This window comes from Phyllobates terribilis, unplaced genomic scaffold (assembly GCF_046119375.1).
Source record: "Phyllobates terribilis strain yellow unplaced genomic scaffold, ASM4611937v1 Scaffold_171__1_contigs__length_4068163, whole genome shotgun sequence".
NCBI classification, from domain to species: Eukaryota; Metazoa; Chordata; class Amphibia; order Anura; family Dendrobatidae; genus Phyllobates; species Phyllobates terribilis.
Window position 1 is genome coordinate 289113 of NW_027362931.1, and position 26610 is coordinate 315722.

At 46.0% G+C, this 26610-nt stretch overlaps 1 pseudogene; it reads right to left on the reverse strand.

The window, feature by feature from the left end:
* Positions 1-4818: 4818 nt before the first annotated feature.
* LOC141212350 (uncharacterized) lies at positions 4819-14410 on the reverse strand (annotated as a pseudogene).
* Positions 14411-26610: the final 12200 nt, after the last annotated feature.

A 26610-nucleotide genomic window follows, 5' to 3' on the forward strand; every position in this document is an offset into this window, starting at 1 on the left:
ATTTGTTTGAGCAGTGTATACCGTATTTTTCAGACCATAAGACGCACCTAGGTTTTAGAGGAGGAAAATAGAAAAATAAAAATTTAAGCAAAAAATGTGGTCATGATGCACTTTTAAGGGGGAGGGGGTCTTCTGCTGACACTGGTATAGGGGTAATGTCCCCCAATTCTGCCAATATCCCCCATCCTGGTATATATGCCGTCCCCCTTCCTTTTATATGTGGTCTCCATCCCCATCCTGGTATGCATGGCACCCTTCATACCTATCCTGATATGCATGGCTCCCTCATCCTTATCCTGGTATGCATGGCACCACTCATCCCAAATCCTAGTATGCATGGCACCCCTAATCCCTATCCTGGTATGCATGGCACCCCTCATCCCTGTCCTGGTATGCATGGCACCCCTAATCCCTATCCTGGTATGCATGGCACCCCTAATCCCTGTCCTGGTATGCATGGCACCTCTCATCCCTGTCCTGGTATGCATGGCACCCCTAATCCCTACCCTGGTATGCATGGCACCCCTAATCCCTGTCCTGGTATGCATGGCACCCCTCATCCCTGTCCTGGTATGCATGGCACACCTAATCCCTGTCCTGGTATGCATGGCACCTCTCATCCCTGTACTGGTATACATGGCACCCCTAATCCCTGTCCTGGTATACATGGCACCCCTCATCCCTGTCCTGGTATGCAAGGCACCCCTCATCCATGTCCTGGTATGCATGGCACCCCTCATCCCTGTCCTGGTATGCAGGCACCCCTAATCCCTATCCTGGTACGCATGGCACCCCTCAGTCCTGTCTTGGTATGCATGGCACCCCTAATTCCTGTCCTGATATGCATGGCACCCCTCATCCCTGTTCTGGTATGATTGGCACCCCTCATCCCTGTTCTGGTATGATTGGCACCCCTCATCCCTGTCCTGGTATGCATGGCACCCCTAATCCCTGTCCTAGTATGCATGGTCCCCCTAATCCCCATCAAGGTGCACATAAAAAATAAATAAACACTCCTACTCACCTCTCTTCTCTCTCCTCCAGCGCTGCGTCCTGTCTGCCTGCACTGATCTCTCCATGTGAGCCGAGCATGACGTCACTGCCATGCGCGGCTCACAAGGAGAGATCAGCTGCCGGAAGTCACTGCTCCCCACGCCGGGTCTGTGTGCGCGAGGAGCAGTGACTTCACTCTCCTTCATAGCCGGCACACAGCGGAGCCGCGATGCTCATTAAAGGGCATGAATATTCACCCCCTCCCCACGCCCATGGGCATGGAGAGAGGTTGAATATTCATGCCCTTTAACAGCGGGCACAGGAGATAGCCGGCAGCAGCCGCAGCGCGGCTACACTGTATACCGCTATTAAGGAGCATGAATATTCAGTGCTCCCCACGCTCATGGTCGTGGGGAGCAGTGAATATTCATTTTCTTTAGCAGCGGGGACAGTGTAGGCTGCAGCAGGCGGCTGCTGCCTCCTGTGCCCACTCCTCCACCGATACCGCTCCCCCCACACATACATAGTTACATAGTTTATAAGGCCGAAAAAACACCCCACATAAATATACACACCCCCCAACATTCGGACTATAAGACGCACCCCCCATTTTCCTCCAAAATTTTGGAGGAAAAAAGTGCGTCTTATGGTCCGAAAAATACGGTATTTTATATAATGAGACTTATATGATTATATGACTGTTTGTAGTTTTCTTCATTTTCTATTTCATTGTGATGTCATTTCCTTGTTTTTTTTCTATATAAATGTTGTATTTCTATGTGATTGGCCACAATTGAGAAAAGCTCTGGAGGAGCTGAAACGTTTTGCAGATCTGTGGATGTGGAATAAATGATTGACTACAGGTGAGTGCCGGGATCTCTTTTCTTTACCTCTCCATTATTAACCTGAGGGCTTGAAGACAGCTGTGTTTTATGACAAATCAAAGCTGTCATCAACCCTAACCACCATTACCCCGATCGCCACCGCACCAGGGCAATCGTGAAGAGCCGTGCAAAGCACCTGAATTGGTGCGCCATTTCTGAGGCGGCTGAGGGCTGGTATTTTTAGGCTGGGAAGGGCCCAGTAACCGAGGACCTTCCCACCCTGATAATATCCGCTCACAGCTGTCTGCTTTACCTTTGCTGGTTATCAAAAATAGGGAGGACTCCACATCGCTTTTTTAATTTATTAGCTAAACACAAGTACAGTAAACTCCACACACAGGGCAGTAATTATATATCTCACGGATATCGATCATCTATCTCGATCTTTGCACATCTAACACCTAAATATCTGTCATTTCTATTCTGCACTCTCTTCCGGCACGTGTCACACAGACGTGTGTGCGGATGTCACACTTTATGTCATCTGTGTGCAGGACGTACTGACGTCCGAGCTGCCGGCAAAAAACGGACATGTCCGGTCCGTGTGACCATGTGCGCAGCCTATAGATTATAATGGGTGTACACGTGTGTCTCCGGTACGTGTGAAGGGGGCCTAAAGGGTATGAGCACTTTTAGTATGAATTACCAGTAGGGGGCGTGACCACTTAAAGTGCCTAGGGCAGCATGAATGCCAGATACAGCCCTGAGCACAGCCCTAATAAAGTCATTAGAGCTGCAGATAAAGGGGGCTCGATCACAGCTCTGGATAGTGGGTTGTATGAGCCGGAGGTTATGAACATGGATGACGATACTAATATATGCCGCACTCTAGATGGAGGTCCTACTAATTCATACAATACCCCCTTACATTGTCTTTTGGAGGAGGGTTTGGTATCGGCTGTACTTAATGCCAAACAGAACGATTAAAGGAAAATCACCCAAAATGTCCAATATTTCATACATTACCGAAAACTCACAAAGAAGGAAACATCCATCAGTCTAGAGATACATTCAATACTGGCTGCAGAGAAGATTCCTATAATATAGTGAATATTACCAGAAAACATTTACCTATGTTATACACTGACAAGGATCCAGCAACAAGAAAGACAACTGACACGTGGAGGACAAACACCAAAGGTTTCATTGAATGTGGGAGAAATAAATGTGGTTTGTGCAAGTCTGTGCACAAAGCAAAAATGTCTGCATCTACTAACCATAATAAACCCTATAATATCCGACATCTCATTAGTTGTAGCTCCACACGTCATTGACACCATACAATGTGAAGCTTGTCTGCTGCAATATGTGGGGGGCACGGTCAGACCCTTACGTCACCGCATTGGGGGACACGTTAGGGACGTTCTTGGCCCCACAACACGTAATACATCTGCAGCATCACAACATCTCATACAACACAATAGGGATTAATCACTTTACAGTTGTGGGTATTGAATATGTCACCAGACCAGCTAAGGGGGGAGATTGGTATAAAAAGTACACCCCAGAGAAGCCTTGTGGATTCTGGAATTGGACTCCAGATTCCCCAGTGATATGAAGCTTCCTTCAGACCTTGTATCCATTTACTGAATTGTGTTTTTCCCTCTTTTATAGTAATTATACATAATATACACATTATAGATGCAGACACTTCATTCTTCTATTGCACGGATGCTTTTTGTTGTGGACATATGATCGTCCATAGGGGTAATGTAGACATACTTGCACATGTCCATTTGGGGCTGGGGGTCTCCGCTGTGCATTAGACCCTATGATGTGTATAAGAAGCCGGTTACTGGTTATTTATTATGTCATGAAGAAGAACTGAACACAAATACCAGGTAGAAACGCAGAGATGTTTTGCTCCTATCTGTTTTTTAATGTTTCTATGATTTTAATTTGGATTTTTCAATAAAAGTTTTTGGTTTTATTCACACTGGAAAACAAGTGCTGGATTATCAGTAACTTTCTTTGTCCCGTCCATTCCTTCCCAACTGTGATTTCTCATCCAAGCATTGAGAGATGAGCTGAAAGCAGACAATGTTTTCTATAGAGGAATGGCAGACATGGGTGTTGTCCACATAGAAAGCCTCTCCTAAATCCCATACACAAAAAAGCCGCCCTACAATCTGCCAGGACACATGCGGAAACATATGAAGCCTCCTGGGACTTTATACTCTGGAGTGATCAGACCAAGATAAAGGTTTTTTTTGGAACTGATGGCTTCAAAACTGTATGACATTGAAGAGGTGAGGAATACAATGAGAATGCATGGAGTCTACAGTGAGACCTGGTGGTGGCCGTGTCCTTATGTGCGGCTGCATGAGGGGCTACATTTCATTGATGGTATCTTGAATTCACAGATGTTCTGCTCTGTAGTGACAGAAAAGATGCTGCCATCACTCTGTTCCCTTGGTAGGCCACTGTTACATTTCTGAAGAACAGGGTGACAGTGATTCAGTGGCCAAGTGTCTCCTGATCTGAACCCAACCAAACACCTCTGGGGAATTCTGAAGAGACAAGTTGTCATCGCTCCATCCAGCATCCAGGCTCTAAGAGCTCGTTATCGAAAGAGATAAAAGATAGATATAGTATTGTCACTAACTTGTTCATTCCAGGCCTAGAAAACTTGGTGCCGTCCTTTAAAATTATGGAGGCCATACAAAATAATAGATGTAGTAGCTTTTGATGTGGGGTGTACTAATTTTTGCATCAACTAATTTGAGTAAAACTGAAGATTTTGTAATGAGAGTTATATTATTACCTTTACTTTCATGTTTTGATTACAAAAAAAATGTTCTATGAAACTTAGTGTTGGCAAAATTGTAGAAATTGATCTTGTGTTCAGTGAGCTATTAAATAAAATCTTACTCATCAAAGGGGGTGTACTCATTTATGCTGAACAATGTTTATTAAACTTTATAAAACACAGTGAACATAATTACACTTTCTTTCCCGTATGACTTCTCTCATGTTTTACAAGGTGTGATTTATGTATAAAAGATTTCCCACATTCTCAACATGAATACGGCTTCTCTCCTGTGTGACTTCTTTGATGTCTAATAAGATGCGATTTATATATAAAACATTTCGCACATTCTGAACAAGAAAATGGCTTCTCTCCTGTATGAATTCTCTTATGAGCAGAAAGATTTGATTTACGCATAAAACATTTCCCACATTCTGGACATGAATACGGCTTCTCTCCTGTGTGAATTCTCTGATGTTTAACAAGTTGTGATTTATCTGTAAAGCACCTTCTACATTGTAAACATGAAAAAGGTTTTTCCCCGGTGTGAATTCTTAGATGTTTAACAAGGTTTGATTTACTACTAAACCATTTCCCACATTCCGAACATGAAAATGGCTTCTCTCCTGTATGAATTCTCTGATGTGTAATAAGACTCAAGTTATTCGTGAACGACTTTCCACATTCTGAACATGAATACGGCTTTTCTCCTGTGTGAATTCTCTGATGTATAACAAGATGTGATTTATCTGGAAAGCACCTTCTACATTGTAAACATGAAAATGGCTTCTCTCCTGTGTGAATTCTCTCATGTATAACAAATTGTGATTTATATGTAAAGCATTTCCCACATTCTGAACAGGAGTATGGCTTTTTACCTTTGTGTTTTCTGAGTGTTATAAAATCTGAGCTTTTTGTAAATTTCTTGTCACACTGAAATCTTGAATCCACTCTGCCCCCTGGACTTTTGGTAATAATGTGAGATTGCTCAGGAGATGATTCCTCATGATCAGGAGAATTATAAGAAAGTGAAGTGCTGTGAAGTCCAGGAGGTGCAGGAAGGGTGATGAGGTTTTCTCCATTAGAGTGCTTCATGATATCTTCTTTTTTACAATTTAGTGATGAACCGTTATTCTCACAAGGATTTCCTATTAGGATGAAAGATAAATTAGATGTGAGTTTTTTCTTCAACACAAAAGAGATTTCTGAATGTATTTTCTGGATCTCACAATGAAGACCCTCGTCAGTGAAAGTACCGGTAATAAGGAGGACAACTGCATGCCATAGCATTAACACAATGACGGGTAAAGTGAATGACACTTATAAACTGGTGACATTGGCACAAGTCAGGGGTGGCAGAGATTAGACAGCAAATAGTTCTTTAAGTGGTAATTACTGATGACCGGTTCCCTTAATGTACCTCCAGTGCCATTTCACTCTCAAGCTTCGTATCTTGCCCTTAGTATAGAAAAGTGTCCACGCAATTAAAGAAGATGTCCACTACTATTAAAAATGTCCCCAATGTAATTAACCCGTTGAGAGAAGATTTTTTTAATTACCTTGCTTTGTCTTTATTGGCTGTGAGCGGCGCTATCGCTGGCCACTCACAGGCATCACGCGACCCCCGGCCTCAGCCGGCTCTTACTTCCCCTGATGTCACGTCAAGTGAGGCGTGACTTGGTGATGCAATCCCCGCGGTGGACGCCGGGCTGTGGGTGGGGTTTCCCCGTGCGTCACACCCAGCATCCACCGCACACTTTCCCAATGAATACAAGGTAATTGTGATTCACAAAATGTTATACAATTGAACAGTGAAGAAAAAAAAATTTAATTTTTACCACTATAATGTTGTTTTAGCCCCAGATTTTACATTTTCACAAGGGAAAATGGGTAAAAATGACCACATAATTTTATACAATTTCTGCTGAACGGGGCAATACCCCATATGTGTCTGTACTGTACTGCTTAGCCACATGGCGAGACTCCGGAGGGACGGAGCAATATTTGACTCTTGGAGAACAAACTTTAGTAGAACAGTTTGCAGACTCCATATACAGAGCCCCAAAGTGGCAGAAGAGCAGAATCCCCCCTCAAGTAACACCAGTTTGCAAATTACACCCTATGGAAATTTATCTACAGGTGTAGAATTTGACTCCATGGGTGCTTTCCAGAAACGAGCAGTAATGGATGTTGCGAAGTGAAAATGCAAATATTCCCTTATAGTGGCCAGTACATTGTAGTGTCCGGTACATTGTAGTGCCCTTACGTTGTAGCGCCCAGTACATGATTCCCAGCTAGTGCTTTCTGGAGAAATAAATTGCCTCTCCCCGCTACAGTAATGCCAAACATGTGGATGCTAACTGCACACTGTGGGTCCCAGGAGGAGGGGGCATTTGGATTTGGGAGCCCAGATGTCACTGGATTTCTTTAAGTGGGAGCCAAGTCACTTTCCAGAGCCTTTGTGCTACCAGTAATATGGACACCCCCTATATTATCGTTTACAGATGATGAACCTGAGTGGGGACTTGATTTTCTGTGGGTTGAGTAGAGGCTCTTAATGGTGGCATTTTGGGGTACAGAACATTTTGGATCATATTTATCCTGTGCTGTACGCTGAACACTTACAGTGGGTACGGAAAGTATTTAGACCTCTTTAAATTTTTCACTCTGTTTCATTGCAGCCATTTGGTAAATTCTAAAAAGTTCATTTATTTTTCTCATTAAAGTCCACTCTGTAGACATTTTTGCAAATTTATTAAAAAAGAAAAACTGAAATATCACATGGTCATAAGTATTCAGACCCTTTTCTCAGACACTCATATTTAAGTCACATGCTGTCCATTTCCTTGTGATCCTCCATGAGATGGTTCTACTCCTTCATTGGAGTCCAGCTGTGTTTAATTAAACTTATAGGACTTGATTTGGAAAGACACACACCTGTCTATAGAAGACCTCACAGCTCACAGTGCATGTCAGACCAAATGAGAATCATGAGCTCAAAGGAACTGCCCAAGGAGCTTAGAGACAGAATTGTGGAAAGGCACAGATCTGGCCAAGGTTACAAAAGAATTTCTGCATTACTCAAGGTTCCTAACAGAACAGTGGCCTTCATAATCCTTAAATGGAAGAAGTTTGGGACCACCAGAAGTCTTCCTAGACCTGGCCGTCCAGCCAAACTGAGCAATCGTGGGAGAAGAGCCTTGGTAGGAGAGGTAAAGAAAAACCCCAAGATCACTGTGGCTGAGCTCCAGCGAAGTAGTAGGGAGAAGGGAGAAAGCTCACAAAAGTCAACGATCACTGCTGCCCTCCACGAGTCGGGCCTTTATGGCAGAGTGGCCAGATGGAAGGATCTACTCAGTGCAAGACATATGAAAGCCCGCATAGAGTTTGCTCAACAACACATGAAGGACTCACAGACTATGAGAAATAAGATTCTCTGATCTGATGAGACGAAGATAGAACTTTTTGGTGATAATTCTAAGCGGTATGTGTGGAGAAAACCTGGCACTGCTCATGACCTGCCCAATACAATCCCTACAGTGAAACATGGTGGTGGCAGCATCATACTATGGGGGTATTTTTCAGCTGCAGGGACAGGACGACTGGTTGCAATTGAAGGAAACATGAATGCAGCCAAGTACAGAGATATCCTGGATGAAAACCTCTTCTAGAGTGCTCTGGATCTCAGACTTGGCCGAAGGTTCATCTTCCAACAAGACAGTAACCCTAAGCACACAGCTAAAATGACAAAGGAGTGGCTTCAGAACAACTCTGTGACCATTCTTGACTGGCCCAGCCAGAGCCCTGACCTAAACCCAATTGAGCATTTCTGGAGAGTCCTGAAAATGTCTGTCCACCAACGTTCACCATCCAACCTGACGGAACTGGAGAGGATCTGCAAGGAAGAATGGCAGAGGACCCCCAAATCCAGGTGTGAAAAACTTGTTGCATCATTCCCAAGAAGACTCATGGCTGTACTAGCTCAAAAGGGGGCTTCTACTCAATACTGAGCAAAGGGGCTGAATACTTATGACCATGTGATATTTCAGTTTTTCTTTTTTAATAAATTTGCAAAAATTTCTACATTTCTGCTTTTTTTTCAGTCAAGATGGGGTGCAGAGTGTACTATAATGAGAAAAAAATGAACTTTTTAGAACTTACCGAATAGCTGCAATGAAACAAAGAGTGAAAAATGTAAAGGGGTCTGAATACTTTCCGTACCCACTGTACATCGGGGTTTCCATCTAAATCTACAAAATACATGATTCAGATGACACCCCCGAGGGATCCATTCAGAATAATGAGGCAGCAGAGTTACATCGGACTCCGTCTAGCCTCTGGTCGACTGCGCTTTTATGCACGCTGAAAAAGATGGACATCACTGGATCATAGGCCAGACGGCGTCCACAGCGCCTCATTATACGGAATCTTCCCCCGGGGTTCTGTCCGAATCGCAAGCTCAGTCATTTATATGGCAGCATGAGACTTGTGTAAGAATAATATGAAAATAAAAGATGGAAGTAATATTAAAAAACACAATTAGGAAAATTAAAAATGTGCTTATTAAATCATTAAGAAGAGGTGTGAATGCGGCCCAGTTATTCATCGGTGCGCAACCGGACTCTGTACAAGAGCAGCCGCGCCATCACCGGACGCTTCTGCTGTGATGTGGACGGCGGATAAAGCTTCACTGCACCGGAGACCTCATACAATATCACACACCGGTCATCGTCAGGCACCACTAATCATAGTCACATGCCAATCATCATCGTCATACGCCAGTCATTATTACACACCTGTGGAAACATCTACAGGAATCTCCTCCTTCACGTCACTCACACACGGCTGATCCCTCCTCGTTATCACTTCTTCTTCTGTCTCATCCTTCACTTTATTCTTAGTTGGATCTTCCTCCTGATATATCAGATGTAACAATCAGCACAATACAAGAAACCACCAAAATCTGTGACATCTATGACCTCGATCAGAAATGTCCCCCCATATACAGATCCAGTACAGGGCTCAGCACCGTCTACCTGATGACTCTCCGGGATGTTGTGATTCTCCTCTGGACAGTCCTGGGAATACAGAGGACGGGGACATCTCTCTGGTGGATTTCTTTCCATGAGTCCATCTGTAGGAAACACATAGTGACAGAATACAGTGACATGTAAAAGTTTGGGCACCAATGGTCAAAATTACTGTTATTGTGAACAGTTAAGTCGAAGATGAAATAATCTCTAAACGGCCTAAAGTTAAAGATGACATTTCCTTTGTATTTTAGGCAAAACAATAAATAATAAATTATATATATTTTCATCTTTTACATTTTAAAAAAAATTCAATAAGGAAAAATGGGCAAATGCAAAAGTTTTGGCACCCGGCAAGGTTAGTACCTAGTAGCACCCCCTTTTGAAAGCATCACAGCTTGTAAATGCTTTTTGTAGCCAGACAATAGTCTTTCAATTCTTGTTTGAGGGATTTTCATGCATTCATTCTTCCTTGGAGCATTCTTCCAGTTCTGTGAGATTCTTGGGTCGTCTTGCATCGTCTGCTATTTTGAGGTCTAGCCACAGATTTTCAATGATGTTCAATCAAATCAGGGGACTATGAGGGCCATTGTAAAACCATCAGCTTGCGCCTTTTGACGTGTGTTTAGTATCATTATCATTTGCCATCCTCTTTTCACCTCCAGCTTTTTTGCAGATGGTGTTATGTTTGTATCAAGAATTTGCTGAAATGTCATGGAATCCATTCTTCCCTCTACCCGTTCCCTGTGCCATTGGCTGCAACACTACCCCAAAGCATGATTGATCCACCACCATGCTTAATGGTTGGCGAGATGTTCTTTTCCTAAAATTCTGTGCCCTTTTTTCTCCACACAACTTTGATCATTGCTCTATTTTAACCTCATCGGTCCACAAGACTTGTTTACAAAATGCATCAGATCTTCTTAGATGTACTTTTGCATACTTCTGACGCTGAATTTCATAGTGAGGTCGCAGGAGAGGTTTTCTTCTGATGACTCTTCCATGAAGGCCATATTTGTGCAGGTGTCTCTGAAGAGTACAACAATGTACCACGACTCCATAGTCTGCTAAATCTTTCTGAACGTCTTTTGCAGTCAGGCGGGGGTTCTGATTTGCCTCTCTAGCAATCCTACTGAAAATTTGCTTGGTCTTCCAGACCTTATCTTGACCTCCACTGTTTCTGTTAACTGCCATTTCTTTATTACATTTTGAACCGAAGAAAGGGCAACTTGAAAACGCTTTGTTCATAGCCTTCTCCTGCTTTGTGGGCCTCCACCATTTTCAGAGTGCTAGACAGCGGATACCTTGGTTGATGAAATCCATCTTGTGGTTCTTGTGTAATCTTTACTTTCAGTTTGGAGATAATGATATGCTCGTGCTCCGGTGCAGCCTATGGGGGGCGCTCTATCTGGGTTTCTGCTTACATATTCATCTGTATGCTCTTATGACAGCTCACTTATCGTTCACTGACCTGCCTCCTATTTTACATAATGCATCTAGTAGTGCGTGGCTAGGTAAAATAGGAGGCAGGTCAGTGAAGGCACAGTGAGCTGCCATAAGAGCATACAGGTGAATATGTAATCAGAGCACCAGATATAGCGCCCCCCACAGGTCGCCCTGGAGCACAGGCATATCATTATCTCCAAACTGAAAGTAAAGATTACACAAGAACCACAGGACATCAAAAAAGGTATCATTTTAATCAGTGTAATGTCGCCCACCTGTCAGTCTATGTAGTTTGCTAAGCACAATCCTGCTGACAGGTGCGCTTTAAGTACATAATGTGGAATATCTCCTGAAAAAAATGAATAAAGTGAAACAGGTTTTTTTGTATAGACTCATGTTAAATACAAAAGAGCAAAAGATAATTTAAAACAAAAAACAATGGGAGGGAAAAATAGAAAAATCTAAAGCTTTCTGTGTCACTGGTATTTCCACCTTTACCTTAATTTAGTATGGAAACACATTTTTACTCGCCTGTGGTAAATCACAAAATAGATTCTCCTGTGATTGTCAGTGCCCATGTGACAAGAATTAGCCAATGAATGATGACTTCAGTGTTTTAAAAAGCCACATGGTAGGCCCCGTTCCTTTGTCACAATGGATTAGACAAAGGAGCTGCCTGAGGACATCAGAACTGCTATTAGCAAACGCAAGACTTCCAAAGGGTAGAAGGCCATCTCCAAAAACCTTGGTATCCCAGTTTCAACAGTGCGCAATGTCATTAATAAGTTTGCCAAGCATGGAACCGTCAAGAACCTCCCTGGAAAGAGGAAAATTGGCAAAAGAGGTCTTCGAAGATTGGTGGAAATAGTGGAAAAAAAAACATCACGTCAAACATCCAAAGACCTGAAGGCCAACCTGGAATAGTCTGGGGTAATGGTTTCAAAAAGTACCATACGCCGCACACTAAACCAAGCACAGCTTTATGTCCGAAGGCCAAGGAAGAAACCATTGCTGAATAAAAGACATAAAAAGGAACGACTGATCTTTGCCAAAGAGTACCTTGACAAGCCTCAATCCTTCTGGGAAAATGTTCTGTGGACAGATGAAACAAAAATAGAGCTTTTTGGCAATACAAAACAACAGTTTGTTTACAGACGGCGCAATGAAGGTTATATAAGGAAAGAAAACCTTACCAACACTTAAGCATGGTGGAGTATCCACAACGCTGTGGGGTTGCATTGCAGCATCTGGTACTGGAGGCCTTGACCATATCACAGGAATCATGAAATCAGAGAATTATCAAGAGGTTTTAGAGCGAAATGTCCTACCCAGTGAAAGAAAATGTAGTTTGAGTCAAAGATCATGGGTCCTCCAGCAAGACAATGACCCAAAGCACATATCCAAAAGTACACAGGAATGGTTGAAAAAGAAAAAACATGGACTGTTTTATAATGGCCAGCAACGAGTCCAGACCTCAATCCCACTGAAAATCTTTGGAGTGAGCTGAAATCTGCCGTTGGGAAAAAGAACCTGCAAACACTCAAGAGCTCGAACAAACTGCAAAGGAAAAGTGGGAGAAAATCCCAGCTGAGAAGAGCAAGAAGCTTATAGATGGCTACAAGAAACGTGTGGAGGCCGTCAGCAATGCCAAAGGGTGGGCAACCAAGTATTAATTACTTGAAGAACAGAGGGGAATGGGGTAAAGGAATAGTCCGCTCACCCAACGTTGATTAGCAGTCTTCATCTGTAAGGCAGAGCGCGGAGCCATCCCAGTCTCGGACGTGGAGACAAACAGCAGAAAATAGAATAGAATATCTATGGATCTCTTTTGGTGACTTGCTACTACAGTTTCTAATGTGATCAATAAACTTTGCTTTTTATATTTTTGGCTACTGCTGGAGGAGGTTCTTGTTTTTCTGCCAAGTATTAATTAGGGGTTTAGGGGGGCCTTTATTGCTGCACATGCTGTTTATTCGGTTTCTTCTTTGAAATTGCCACAAGGAGGTTAAACAATGTTCTATTGTTGTATTACTTTGGACCACCAATTAAAAAATCCTAAGGATATACTGTAACTTTCATTATTTCTGGAGATATTGTACAGGCCATGAAATAAATGAAGGGATGCCAATAATGGTGATCAGCAGTGCACAGAAGCCCAGTCACTGAGCAGCGGGAGAAGCAGGTCCTCCGAGCCGTCACCACATGGATTATAGGAGGACTCCCAACACAGATTTATGTCATAGTCACAGGATAATGAATAAGGGACAGATGCCGATTCCCCATGGGGGGTCGTCTGAGGAGTTTTTTTCCTTCTGAGAACTAGAAATAAGTAAACCTCCGGCTATTTAACCTCTTTATTGTTGAAAATAATAGCACCCGAGGAGTCTATGTGAGGGGGTCCCAGTATGAGCCCATCGGGGTCTTCACTTTATAGTTATTTTCAGATGGGATGATCGAAAAACATCTGTTCTAATAAAATATACATTTTCCTATAAAGTATTTAATCCCTTCCCAATATCCAGCATCTACCTGTACCTGCAGCGATCGGGGCTTAAACTCTGACCTTTGCGATTAACCCCATGAATACATAGTTATATAGGTTTAAATAAGACTCAGGTCCATCAAGTCCAACCGGTCTCCACAAGTTCTACATTCTTTTTCAATTATTTTAACCTACAATGACATTCACTGTGAGACAATCATCCGGCCCTTCTATAAATGCCATTTCTCTTGATTTAACAAATCTAATCGTCTGGAATAACTAAGAAGAAAAGCTGTATTGTCACAGGTAATACATTGGGATCACAGGTTTTTATCCCTGTATTACAGTCGTGAGGCAGTGAGGGGGATTATATGCGGGGGACGGTATGTATCCCCCAGGATGCTCATAGAGGCACATTGAACCCGCTGGAGTGCACTGGAGTCACAGAAACACCTGTGGCTGCAGAGCAAAATAAAAGGAAAGTTTGGACTTGGTCAAACTATTTGACCAAGTTGGATTTAAGAAAACCCAGCGTGGGCTTTTATTTTGGGAGTGATCTGCAGGGGGGCAGTGGGGCGGTCCACTCCCTCCTGCCGAGTCTTACAAGTGGCTCATGGCCACAGAATCCATTAAAAAACCTTCAGCAAAGGTTTGGGTGTGTCAGTGGTTTGTTTGCTAAGCTGCAGAGCAGGAGGCGCAGTACAATGCAAGCCTGGGTGAAGGCGCAACAAAGGCCTGTGAAGGCAACGTAACTGGCGCACCCGAGTGAAACGGCGGCAGGTTTACACGGACTGTTTGGATCACCCGGCTGCGATCCGGAGGACATTGTGCAAATAAAGACATTTAAAGTTGAACTTTCTTTGGGTCACCGCCCCATTACAATATGGTGGAGAATGCGGGCAGTGTGAACTGAGGCATACCCCAAAACCAGCATGTCTGTGATCAAGTCTGCAAAGCTACAGCTCAAGCCTGCTGACAAGCAGGAGCTACTAAAGCAGTTAGTACTCACCCAGCAGCACCAGCATCTCCAGAGGCAACAGCAGGATCAGCAACAGCAGCGCACTAATGACTTAATCGTGCAGCAGATTGCGGCTCGGCGAGAGACGCCACCAGCACCGACCCCGGAAAGTTGTGAGGTCCGGGACAAGGTCCGCTCAGTCTTGAGGAAGCCGAGTCCGGAGGATGACGTAGAAGCCTTCCTCACCATCTACATGCACACCACGGAGTGGGAGAACCTGCCAACTTCCCAGTGGGCTGACGTGGTGGCTCAGTTTCTGATAGACGACGCGCAGAAGGCCTACTTTGGCCTGAGTTGCGATGATGGCCAGGACTATGGGAAGCTGAGATGTGAGATCCTTGCCCTACTGGGAGTTAATACATATTTGAGAACCCAACGGGTGTTTTCATGGACCTTTGTGGTGGCCGGGACCGCCAGGTGGCCGGGACCGCCGGGACTTGCTGCAGCTAGTTAAAAGGTGGCTCCAGCCTGAGACTTTGACTCTGGCCCAGATGGTGGAGAGGATCGTGGGTGATCGGCTAGAGAGAACTCTGCCAGCAGCTATACAGAGTTGGGTGTGGCAAGGGGACTCGGGCACTTTAGACCAGGTGGTTAGCCTGATCGGGTGGTACACGGCCACTCAGGACTTCATACGGGACTCTGCCCCACTGCGACTATCACGCCGGACTCTGCAAGCCCAGGAGCCGGTGAAACGGTTGCGTCCCTCTGCTGGGGACTGTGGGTTCACGCGCAGAGTCTCAATGTATGCCCAGACAGTCTGCACCGTGACTGCAGACGATGCGGGCAGCAAAACCCAATTGTGCCAGGTACTCATCAAAGGGTACCAGAAGGAGGCTCTCTTGGACTCAGGGAGCCTAGTGACTCTGGTCCATGGGTCACTGGATGCCAAGGAGAACCCCAGTGGACGGAGGTTACTTTTTCCACCCCGTGTGGGGAGATGAAACATGTGGTGGGAGTGGTCAAGACCCTTCCTGATCGGACTGTTTTGGGAAGATACTTGCCCCTGTACTGATCCCTATGGGAGAACAAAATTAACCCTCCCAGGGTAAATGTCCAGGCACGGAACCCAAAGATTCCGAGTCTGGGATACCTGCCGTAGGGGGTCGCCGACCTAGGGACAGAGTGTAACCCCGATAGGTTCCCCTAGAGGTATTAGCAGGAGAGGTTGAGGAGACCCCATCGATCCCAGAGCTGGAAGTGTCCCCTGGTTCTTTTGGGACAGCTCAGCTGCAGGATCCCACTCTAGCCAGCGCACGAGAAAAGGTGGTAGAAATAAATGGGGTGCCTCAACAACCAGGTGCAGAGGTGGTTTTCCCGCGCATGGCTGTCAACCAGGATCTATTATATAGAGTTGATAAAATCTGGGATGAAGTGGTGGAATAGCTGGCAGTACTACAGTCGTACCGCTGGGCGGTGCTGGAGATGGCTCACACACAAACACACACACACACACAAACACACGCTGGGTGGACACCTAGGGGTGAAAAAAAACCGCAAGAACATATTTTGCAGCGGTTCTTTTGGCCCAGGATTTATGCCGAGGTACAGAGGCATTGTGAGTCGTGTCCCAAGTGTCAACTTATCACACCCACTGCAAATTTCCAGACTCCATTGGTACCTCTACCCATTATAGGAGGTACCTTTTCAGCGGATTGCGATGAATCTGGTGTGGCCTATAGTAAAATCTTCCCGTGGCCACCAACATATTTTGGTGGTAGTAGATTATGCCACCCGTTACCCGGAGGCAATACGTATCCCCTGCGAGCTGTTTGCCATGTTCTGCCGCCTTGGGCTACCCAAGGAGATCAAGTGGCAAGGGCCAAATGAAGTCCGGGAAAAGGTGGGGGAGGTGAATTACCGAGTGTACCAGCCCGGAAAGAGAAAACCGGAACAACTGTATCATGTGAACCTGCTAAAAGCCTGGAAAGTCCGGGAATGTTTGATTATGGATGAGACGCCAGTCGTACCATCTGGGAACCCTCTGACACCGGCCAGGGACGAGGTCGGGTGTGAGGTTAAGATAAGTGATGCTCTCACTAAACAGCAGCGATGGGAGGCTCGGAATTTGATGCAGCAGAATACAGACGTATTCTCAGTATTGCCTGGGCATGCATCTGTGATCCGACATGACACTGTCACCGAGCCCCGAGTAAGGGTACGAGTGAAACCGTACTGTGTACCAGAAGCCCGGAGGCAAGCCATCGCGGCTGAGGTAAAACAAATGCTCCAGTTAGGAGTCATTGAGGAATCTAGGAGTGAATGGGCTAGCCCCATTGTTCCGATTCCGAAGCCTGATGGATCATTACGGTTTTGTAACGACTTCAAAGAATTGAATGAAGTGTCAAAATTTGACCTTTATCCAATGCCCCGGGTGGACGAGCTTATCTAGAGACTGGGGTAGGCCCAGAACTTCACCACGCTTAATCTCACCAAGGGTTACTGGCAGGTGCCTCTGACAGAATCGGCGAAAGAAAAGACCACCTTTATAACACCGGAGGGTCTATCACTATGTCATCTTGCCTTTTAGATTACATGGGGCCCCGGCCACATTCCAGAGGCTGATGGACATAGTGTAGCCTCATCAGAAGTACGCATCAGCATATTTAGATAATATCATCATCTTTAATACTAACTAGCAGACCCACCTGTCCCAGGTACAAGCGTTGCTGGATTCACTCAGAGTCGCAGGAATAACAGTGAACCACAAAAAAATGTGCGATAGGTCTCGAAGCCCGGTACTTGGGGTACGTGATGGGCCGTGGGGTTATTAAACCCCAAATAAACAAGATTGAGGCCATTCAAAACTGGCCTAAGCCTTAGACTACTAAACAGGTAAGAGCGTTCCTTGACATTATTGGGTACTACCGATGGTTTATACCTAATTTTGCTGGGAGATCGGCACCCCTGACCAATCTCTTAAAGGGAAAGAGGTCGGCCATGGTTCGGTGGAACCCTCATGCGGAGGAAGCATTCCAATCCATGAAGTTGGCATTGTGCGGACAGCCGGTCCTCATCAGCCCCAACTTCAAGAAAAGCTTCATTGTGCAGACAGATGCCTCAGAGGTAGGCCTAGGAGCGGCAGTGTCGCAAGAGGTGAATGGAGATGAACATCCAGTCACCTACTTGAGCAGGAAACTTACCCCGGCAGAGAAAAATTATAGCGTAGTGGAGGAGTGCCTGGCCATTAAGTGGGCCTTGGAGTCCCTATGTTATTATTTGCTCGGGCGAGCTGTGAAGTTGCAAGGGAATGCGGATGCTCTGTCACGGGCACCCTGTATGGTGACAAGTGTTCAACCCCACAAGTTTGAACAGAGGGTGGGGGATATGCGAGGCAGTGAGGGGAATTATATGCGAGGGACCTGTGGTTGCAGAGCAAAATAAAAGTAAAGTTTTGGACTTGGTCAAACTATTTGACCAAGTTGGATTTAAGAAAACCTGGCATTGCTTTTTATTCTTGGAGTGAACTACAGGTGGCAGTGGGGCGGTCCACTCCCTCCAGCCGAGTCTTACAAGTGGCTCATGGTCACAGAATTCATTTAAAAACCTGCAGCAAAGGATTGGGTGTGTCATTGGTTTGTTTGCTAAGGAGGCTCTGTGCAATGCAAGCCTGGGTGAAGGCACAACACAGGCCTGTGAAGGCAACGTAACTGGCGCACCCCAGACTGAAACAGCGCGGCCATCTCCAACAGCAACAGGTTTACACGGACTGTTTGGATCACCCGGCTGCGATCCGGAGGGCATTTTGCAAATAAAGACATTTAAAGTAGAACTTTACTTGGGTCACTGCCTCATTACCGCACAGTGTGAACACCGCCGCACTACACAGTATATAAAGTAATCAGATGATAGACTCACATACCCTAAGGGGCTAAAGAAAAAAACATATAATCACCCATCCTCAATTATACAAAAGAAACCTCATCTGGTGTTGCCACATCTGTAAATATTAAATCTATAAAAATATTGAACCCATACGGTAAAAGCTGTGAAGGAAAAAGAAACAAAAAAACTGAAAGGCCACAATTGGCACACCTCTGTAAGAAGAAAGCTCTAAAAACTGATCCAAATGCTGAACGAGCATCAAAATGCACCAACAAATGCATTTATACACTGCTCAAAAAAATAAAGGGAACACTTAAACAACAGAATATAACTCCAAGTAAATCAAACTTCTGTGAAATCAAACTGTCCACTTAGGAAGCAACACTGATTGACAATCAATTTCACATGCTGTTGTGCAAATGGAATAGACAATAGATGGAAATTATTGGCAATTATCAAGACCCCCTCAATAAAGGAGTGGTTCTGCAGGTGGGGACCACAGACCACATCTCAGTACCAATGCTTTCTGGCTGATGTTTTGGTCACTTTTGAATGTTGGTTGTGCTTTCACACTCGTGGTAGCATGAGATTTATTTTTTTGAGCAGTGTATATACCAGTGATTAGCTGCAGAGCATTGCAAGTAACATGGAAATACAATGCAGATTTCAGAAGAGATAACAAGTAGCAGAGGAGTGAGATATTAATATCACGGGGGGAGGAAATGTGTAAGAGGGTGACCAGGACGGTCATGCGTCTCTTCCCTCTTTCTGCACATATTGCTGTACCCTGTGTTTATATATGAGTATGTATGTGACCTAATGTCTGATGTGTTAGTTATAGGGTGAGTATATATAGATAGAGTATTAGAATAGGTGCTGCATGTTAGCAGACATTTCAATTCATATATATTCAGCTCTGGCTCAGAATAGCACGCGTGCTGGGTCACGCGTGCAACAGACTAAGTGCAATAGCTTAAAGTGCTTTTAATAAGCAGTTATACAATAGCAGTTGGACAGGGCAGGAGACAGGTAAGGTGCATAAGATATTCATACAAACATGCAGCTTCTTGGTCAGTTGTATTACATTATACATTGGTCAAACCATCCACTACCTCCATACAGCACTCAAAACATTCATACAAATCATTGCACCACCTGCTCTCTCTCTTTTTTCTCCTTCTCCTATTCACTGGCGACATCTCCCCCAACCCTGGGCCTCCCTGTGTGTAACAAACTAACTTACATTCACAATTTTTTCCTCTCTAATTCCCTTCACCTTCTGGCTATTACAAAAGTCTGGATCCAGCATTCAGACACCACCGCAGCTGCTGCTCTCTCATTTGGTGGGCTGAAATTTTCACATACGGCCAGACCTGAGAATAGACAAGGTGGAGATGTTGGTTTGCTCCTTTCACCACAATGTGCTTTCCAGGTCATCCCCCAGTTCGCTCACTAACATTTCCTTCCTTTGAAGTCCACATCGTCAGACTCTTCAAACCCTTCTCCCTGTGAGTGGCGGTTGTGTATCGCCCTCCAGGCTCCTCCCGCCAGTTCCTGGATCACTTTGCCACCTGGCTTCCTCACTTTCTATCCTGTGACATCCCCACCATCATCATGGGAGACTTTAACATCCCCATCAATGATCTCCTCTCCCAATCTGCCTCTCATAGGTTACTAACTCTCCTACACATGAAGACGGGAATACTCTGGACCTGGTTTTCTCCGGTCTATGCTCGAGCATGACTTTACTAACTCCCCTCTCCTGCTCTCGGACCACAACCATCTTTCCTTCTCTGTCAAGAACCGTCTACTCACCCGGGACACCCCCACTTAACACACTTATAGGAATACACGTACCATTAATACCCAGCAGCTTATGGACAATCTCCACACATCTTCAGCCCCCATCTCCTCCCTCTTCTGTCCAGACTTAGCATTGTCACACTACAATAATACACTGAAGAGCGCCCTAGATGAAGCAGCACCTTCTACACGCAGAAAGACCCGACACAGACAACGGCAGCCCTGGCACACAATGCAAACACGCTTTCTTCAGCGTTGCTCTAGGTGCGCTGAGCGTCAGTGGAGAAAATCTCTTTTAGCAGAGGACTTCATCCATTATAAATTCATGTTCAAAAACTATAACTCTGCCCTTCATCTGGCCAAACAATCCTACTTCACCCCCCTCATCACTTCACTGCCCAACAATCCAAAACGACTTTTTGAAACCTTAAACTCCCTCCTGAAACCTAATGCACAGGCCCCCATCACCAACCTCAACGGCGAGGATCTGGCCACATATTTCCTAGAAAAAATCAACCACATCCATCAGGACATCTCAGCAGTGCCTGGATCCCCTTCCCTGCCGCACTTCAAGCTCACTAGCCATCTTTGAGCCTGTTACATAAGAAGAAGTTACCCAGCTCCTCACTTCTTCTCAACCTGCAACCTGCAACAGTGACCCCATTCCTTTACATCTCCGGCAGTCCCTCTCACCGGAGGTCACCACTCACCTGACTAAAATATTTAACCTCTCTCTTTCTTCAGGTATCTTTCCTTCCTCATTTAAACATGCCATCATAACCCTTTACTTAAAAAGCCATCCCAGGACCAGAACTGCACTGCTAACTACAGACCTGTCTCTAACCTTCCTTACATCTCTAAACTCCTGGAACGCTTGGTCCACTCCTGTCTAATCCGCTATCTCTCAGATAACTCTCTCCTCGACACTCTACAATCTGGTTTCCGCTCCTTACACTCCACTGAAACTGCCCTCACTAAAGTCTCTAATGATCTACTAACAGCTAAATACAAAGGTCACTGCTCCCTGCTGATTCTCCTGGATCTCTCTGCCGCATTTGACACTGTGGATCACCAGCTCCTCCTTACTATGATCCACTCTATAGGCCTCAAGGACACTGTTCTCTCCTGGTTCTCCTCCTACCTCTCTGACAGCTCCTTCAATGTATCTTTTGCCGGCTCCTCTTCCTCTCCTCGTCCCCTTACTATCGGGGTCTCGCAGGGCTCAGTCCTAGGTCCCCTCCTCTTCTCTCTATACACTGCCCCTATTGGACAAACAATCAGCAGATTTGGGTTTCAGTATCATCTCTATGCTGAGGACACCCAATTATACACCTCTTCCCCTTACATCACCCCTACCCTAATACAAAACACCAAGGATTGTCTGTCCGCTGTCTCTAACATCACGTCCTCCCTCTATCTTAAACTGAATCTCTCTAAAACTGAACTTCTTATGTTTCTCCCCTCTACTAACCCAACTCTGCCTGACATTGAAATTACCTTGGAGGGTTCAACCATAACTCCCAGCAGCACGGCCGCTGCCTTGGGGTCATATTCGAAACTAACCTTTCCTTTACTCCCTATATCCGATCACTCACTCGCTCTTGTCACCTGCATCTTAAAAACATCTCCAGAATCCGACCTCTTCTCACCTTTGAAACTGCTAAAACTCTTACTGTCGCTCTTATTCACTCTCGTCTGGACTACTGCAACTCTCTTCTGATCGGTCTCACTCTTACCAAACTTTCTCCTCTCCAATCCATCCTGAATGCGGCAGCCAGGGTCGTATTTCTGTCCAGCCGCTTCACCGATGCCTCCATCTTGTGCCAGTCATTACACTGGTTGCCCATTTGCTACAGGGTCCAATATAAACTCATCGCTCTCACCAACAAAGCTCTCCACAGTTCTGTACCGCCTTATATCTCTTCTCTCATCTCTGCCTATCGCCCTACACGTGCCCTCCGTTCTACAAATGACCTAAGACTAACATCCCTCATAATCTGAACCTCGCACCTCCGTCTCCAAGACTTCACTCGTGCTGCGCCAGTTCTCTGGAATGCTCTACCCCAGGCGATCCGACTGATGCCTAGCCCCCATGTCTTCAAGCGCGCTTTAAAAACCCATCTCTTTAAACAAGCCGACCACCTCAACTACTCAGTAAATTAACTTTCCCCTGTTCCCTCCTTCTAAATATTATTCAGAATCTGTTCCCTACTGTTCATCTGTCTTCACACCCTCCATGCACTCGATAACTACACTCGATACTTGATTATTACACTTATATATACGGGCTGATGACCGGATCATGCAGCTTTATATGAAAATCCCTATTTATTATAATTGTCAGACCTGAAATAACAAGCACTTTGCACCTACTGTGTCCCCCCATTCCCTTGTAGATTGTAAGCGGCCGGACCCTCGCTCCTAATTTCACTGTTAAACTGTCTCACCTTGTATTGAATTTATTGTCTGTACCTGTCCCCGCTTAATTGTAAAGTGCTGCGGAATATGTTGGCGCTATATAAATAAAAATTATTATTATTACTAGGAATTGGGTACAGTGTAGGGGTGAACGCAATAGTTTAGGATAGAAACAGTTACTGTGTTCAGCAATAGCTGCAGAGCAGGAGGAGCCGGGGTAGTTACCAGGAGGTTTAGTGACTGCAGCAGGGGAGTAACGGGGAAGTCTGCCCAGCAACCGAAGGAGGATTGGTGATTGGCCCAGTCAAAAGGGGAGGAGATTAGGCCAGGGCGGAGTAACGGTTTTTCCTGTCAGTTAGTTCTGAGGGAGGGATGTGACAGAGCAGTAGCTGGAGGTCCAGGGGGCACAGAAACCCGGTCCGACCAGCAGCAGAGGGACGTTAGTCAGGAACTCTAAAACGACTTTCCCTTAATGTTCGGGGCCTACGGTCCACAGGAGTCAGCAGAGTAACTTGTCTCAAAATCTTCCCAGAAGGGGAAGTCGGACGGGGAATAGTACAGAGGAAATGGAACGGGACTCTAAAAACTGCGAGGGTCTCAGAGGCCAAAGAGGTCGACTATGGAAGGGACATCTCAGGAGAAACAGACGGTGAATATTAACATATGCTGTGCAATGAACTGTGAACCTGGAAAAGGATGCGCCCAATACTGCGTGTTCCCTCATGGTGAAGTTGGACTGTTAAGTAAAGTTCTTTTTTATAAAACAGAGTGGAAGTCCCCTATCGTGTGTGCGGCGGTTACTGAAGAGGAAAAACCGAAGACGGCAGAGATCTGCGACCAAAACGTGAGTGTTCTGCACCACACGCACAGCACAGGAGAATGGGGACATTTGTCTTTGTCAGGGAGCCAGGGTGTAGGAACACAACAGTCCCTCGCCACTACTACCACCCTCACAAAAAATGCATAGGCCTGATGTAATCCTAAGAAGGTGTAGCTACAGTCACCACTGGCAGCACTGTGAGCGACAGCTGTAACTGCGCCCCGAAACTGAGTGACGGTCGCTCTGTACTGATGCACTGCTGAGCCGGCTGTCAGTCTCAATCCCGGGTGCAGTTACAGACGCCGCTCAGTGCTGCGTACGGTGACTGTAGCTGCGTTGGCGCCTGCATGACTGAAAGCCGGCGGCTTCCGGGTGCCGCACACTCAGTACAGCGGCCGGGCACCTCCCTAATGCTATTAACCAGCAGATTAACCCCATATGTGCATGTTACTGGCGATATCCAACCACACAGGTTCCCTGTAAGGAACAATACACAATAAATGTAAATCACTACAAATCTGAGGCCTCAGAGACGAGTAACATCTTATTCTGGTCGTGTCCGATAGGAAACTCCTTCTATTCCGCCCTAACATGTAGACTGTGAGCAGGGCCCTCCCTTATATTGTACCATACTGATACCGGGGGGGACATCACCGGAGTAACCGTCCAGTGTGGGACGTCGGATCAGGGGATAGAGGACCCCATCAGTCACCAGAACAAGTCCTGAGACCCCAAAAAGCTCAGGAGGAACGACCCTTCATAACCCTCATTACTAATCGGCCATTATGTCATGAAGCGATGAATCTTCCTAATATTTCTTCTGCTGTCGCCTTATGAGGCTTCATTGTCCTCCAAACACAATCGGAAATCTGCTGATTTATCCACAGAATGTAAAATCAAATGCTGCGGACAATCACTCTCCTGTGTGAGCGATGGGGGAGGGGAGCGGAGAAGACGAGACAGGGAGGGAGCGAGAACAGCAGCACAAGAGTCACATGTACAAGGCAAAAAAAGAGGAGAAAAGCCGAAAATGGGAGATTCATCATTACACGTCATCTACAGCGAACCTGGTGTAAGAGGCCGGAGCTCCTCCATCATCACCTCCTGGTACCAATCCTGGTGTCCTTCTAGATACTCCCACTCCTCCATGGAGAGATAGACAGCGACGTCCTGACACCTTATAGGAACCTGACAACAACGACACCGTCATCACCCAGAATCCTCCAGTGCTGTCCTGTATAATGTCCCAGCAGTCACCTCTCTGCTCATCACCCAGAATCCTCCAGTGCTGTCCTGTATAATGTCCCAGCAGTCACCTCTCCGGTCATCACCCAGAATCCTCCAGTGCTGCCCTGTATAATGTCCCAGCAGTCACCTCTCCGGTCATCACCCAGAATCCTCCAGTGCTGTCCTGTATAATGTCCCAGCAGTCACCTCTCTGGTCATCACCCAGAATCCTCCAGTGCTGTCCTGTATAATGTCCCTGCAGTCACCTCTCCGCTCATCACCCAGAATCCTCCAGTGCTGCCCTGTATAATGTCCCAGCAGTCACCTCTCCGGTCATCACCCAGAATCCTCCAGTGCTGTCCTGTATAATGTCCCAGCAGTCACCTCTTCGGTCATCACCCAGAATCCTCCAGTGCTGTCCTGTATAATGTCCCAGCAGTCACTTCTCCGGTCATCACCCAGAATCCTCCAGTGTTGTCTTGTATAATGTCCCAGCAGTCACCTCTCTGCTCATCACCCAGAATCCTCTAGTGCTGTCCTGTATAATGTCCCAGCAGTCACCTCTCCAGTCATCACCCAGAATCCTCCAGTGCTGTTCTGTATAATGTCCCAGCAGTCACCTCTCCAGTCATCACCCAGAATCCTCCAGTGCAGTCCTGTATAATGTCCCAGCAGTCACCTCTCCGGTCATCACCCAGAATCCTCCAGTGCCGTCCTGTATAATGTCCCAGCAGTCACCTCTCCGGTCATCACCCAGAATCCTCTAGTGCCGTCCTGTATAATGTCCCAGCAGTCACCTCTCCGGTCATCACCCAGAATCCTCCAGTGCTGTCCTGTATAATGTCCCAGCAGTCACCTCTCCGGTCATCACCCAGAATCCTCCAGTGTTGTCCTGTATAATGTCCCAGCAGTCACCTCTCCGGTCATCACCCAGAATCCTCCAGTGTTGTCCTGTATAATGTCCCAGCAGTCACCTCTCCGGTCATCACCCAGAATCCTCCAGTGCTGTCCTGTATAATGTCCCAGCAGTCACCTCTCTGGTCATCACCCAGAATCCTCCAGTGCTGTCCTGTATAATGTCCCAGCAGTCACCTCTCCGCTCAGCAGCTCAATCTTCTTGTTGCTGAGCTCTAGGATCTTCTTCTTCTTCCTCTCATGTATCGGGGGGTGCAGGGGAGGCTCTGTGATGGGGCCCGGGCTCCGCCCTCCTGACTCCTGGAGATGGATGATGGGAGTCACACCCTCCCCCGGTGTCTTCCTCACTATTGTGTAATCCTGTGTATGGAGAGAGACACTTAGGGAGAAGAATTCCTTCCTGACTCCAGATCTGACAATCAGTAGAAATCCCGGGATCAATAACCGTCTCCAGTAATTTGGGGCCATAACCTGGAATATTATTACACTCAGGACAGACATCCAGGCCCCTCTACAGCTCTTATAGGGAATCCCCATGACAACTCCTCCTGGCAGACAGCTGCACACAATCACTGCTCTTACAGTAAAGAATCCTTCTCTTCCTCTTCTGGATTTCCTCTTCCCGATGTCGGACTTGTTACATAACACAATAAAGCTGATAGAAATGTAGAGGAGTTACCTCTCCGCTCAGCAGGGAGATGATCTCCAGGGTGAAGTGTAATAATCTTCTGGTGGTCTCGTCCTCGTCCATCCTCGGGGTCATTCAGGAGAAGGAGGGATGAACACTGGATCAGCTGGAGGGATCTCGTCCTGCCAGCGTCTTCATGATAAAAGGAGAAGATGGAGATCACAGGGGACGATATAAAGACAATCACTGAATTCTTCCCCAAATATCCTACATTTATCAGGAAGAATCTGGAGGAAAAGCCACAAACTCCACCGCGGCCTCCTCCGCCGACCTGACCGCTTATTATCAGCCTCGCAGGAGGATGGTCACCGTGGT